Below are 2523 nucleotides of genomic sequence, written 5' to 3' on the forward strand. Positions count from 1 at the left end.
TCCAGGTTGTATATTAAACATGTTACCTGGATGGTCTATTCCCAGGAGATTGTTGAAGTAATCAATCCAGTGAGTATGATGTATTTGAAATCGCTCTACTTGTCTTTCAAACAATTTCCTCCAATAGATGTTTAGTGGAGGGATTCGTGTTCTATCGTGAAGTTTTGTGTTTCTTATGAACTCGTGCTATTTGATGTTAAAAACTCAACGTAGAGCTTTGATTTGAATGATTTGGAGTGCACAGATGTTAAATTAGGCTCCGAGTTCAGGAGCTGAAGGGGCCTATGTGATTAGAGGTCGTAGTAATGCTTTGTAGAGGTGCAATTTGGTTTTGAATTCCGCCGCTTTAGACTGATTATGACGGCTCATTCTCAGGTGTACATCATGATTTAGGCCCAGCGCAGTGTTGGTGTTTGAGATGGGAATGGGTAATGACGGTGTATACGGGAGTGCAGGTAAACATTATTTATGTTGCATCTCTGACGCACGGTAAAGTATGATATGTTGGATTTGGTAAAGTATGATATGTTGGATTTGGCAGGATTTGATTTAATCCTCCATTTCAACTCCCAAAGAGAAACGTGGTCAATTTCCTGTTGTGTTTTGCTGATTAAGTGCGTGAGGGTTCTGGCTCTGATTAGTTGTGTTACATCATCTGCGTATTGGAGAGTGATGGAGTCCAGGTGTATAGGATTGGGAAGATCATTTGTGTAGAGTGTGTAAAGAGTGGGGGCCAGCACGGAGCCTTGAGTTACATCGGCATTGAGGAAGAAGTAGTTTGTATAAGTGTTTCTGTATTTGATCCGGGTTTTTCTGTTGCTAAGATAGTTAGAGAGAAGCTTAATGCTGGGTCGTGGGAGTTGGAATTGGGTGCTTAGTTTATAACTCAATCCATCGTGCCAAACGGTGTCAAAGGCTTTTTCAACATCTTTTGTGATTAGTGCGGACATTTTGTATGTCCGCCTGTTGTTTTTATGTAGTTCATAATGATGTTGAGTTCATCTTGTGTGGAGCTATATTGATGAAAGTCAAACTGTTTGTGTGAGAGTAGGTTGCTGTTTGTAAGGTGTTGTCTAAGTCTGTTGTTTATGATTCTTTCAAATGTCTTCCCAATGGACTCAAGTAGGCTGATGGGTCTGTAGTTCATTGGGTCTCTGTTGGATTTGTTGGGTTTAGGTATCATTGTGATTGTTGCTGTTTTGAAGACCGCGGGAAAATAACCAGAGGCTAGTGCCGCGTTGAAGAAGGTGATGGCTCTAATAGAGTTGTCAGCAGGATGGGTAAGTAGCTGGTAACCAATGCCTGAATTACCTGGGGCTACTTTGGGTGATTTGAGGAGGAGGAATTTGACCTCGCTCGATCTTATGGGAGTTGTGAGAAAGTGGTCGTGTGAAAGCGATTGGAGGTGTATGATCTGTTCTGGGTAGAAGTGACTGGGTCTCTTTTGTATGTGTTGTGTGACAATTTGAGTGTTTTCGTACGCCAGAGGGTGAGGAGGGTGAGGGTGAAAGATACCTTCCCAGTGTTTTTGAAAATGTTGGCAATGTCTTGTGGGTTATGGTGTAGAGTATTGTCGTCATTTCGCCCATTAAAGTCTGTTTTGGTATTCTTTTGAGCTTTCGGATTCTGATGCAAACCTCTTGAGATTTGATTCGGTGTTGTTCTGTTGTGGTGATAAGAGATTTTCAGTGTCTATTTTGGTCTTCTAGAAGGCTGTTGAGTGTGTGGTTTCGTAAGGATTTCAGGTCCCACTGTACTAGGCCCAAACGATATCTGTTTTGCTCAAAGCGTCGACGGTAGCACGAGATGAGTCTTGTTGTTTTGGAAGAAGGGAAGATGGAGTATCTTGAAGTAAATGAAGATCTGGGGATGGAAATGTCAGCTGCCTGTGTGATTGTTTCGTTTATATGTTCTGTTTCTCTGTCTATTAATGTTATTGGGTGATTTTCGTAGTTTGTGGTGTAAGTGCAGTTGGAGATAGTCTCTGAAGCTCTCCCAGTCTGCTCTTTTGTAGTGGTAGTGTGAGGGTGATGGGACGAGGATAGGGTTAGACGAGAGATGAAGAAAGATAGAGATGTGGTCGGAACCACACAGTGGTCCTGGAGACAAGAAATTATGGAGATAATTACTGGCTCTGTTGGAGAAGACAAGGTCAGGTCTGCCTTTTCCTCCTGGGCCAGTGAAGACGGTGTGGAGGTAAGGACCTAGGAAGTTAAGACGTTTGTAAGAGTATAAAGCGAATAAGTCATCACCATAAGAATTGTTTCTGCTGTGGTGGAAGGTTCTGTGTTGGGCGTTGAGGTCAGCTAGAAGGTAGACTGGGATATGTGTGTAATTGAATACTGTGTAGAGATCATGGAGTGGAATGGTAGTGTTGGGTCGAGAGTATGTAGTGCAGAAGATAATGAAGCCATGTATTGTGTTTATCTTAACTGCTAGAAAGTGTTCGTATTGCCATGAGATGGCGAGGTATTCGTGTTCGATGGTGTTGCGTATGAGAATGGCGACTCCCTCGTGTCTACT

Source organism: Panulirus ornatus, chromosome 70 (assembly GCF_036320965.1).
Source record: "Panulirus ornatus isolate Po-2019 chromosome 70, ASM3632096v1, whole genome shotgun sequence".
Classification (NCBI taxonomy): Eukaryota; Metazoa; Arthropoda; class Malacostraca; order Decapoda; family Palinuridae; genus Panulirus; species Panulirus ornatus.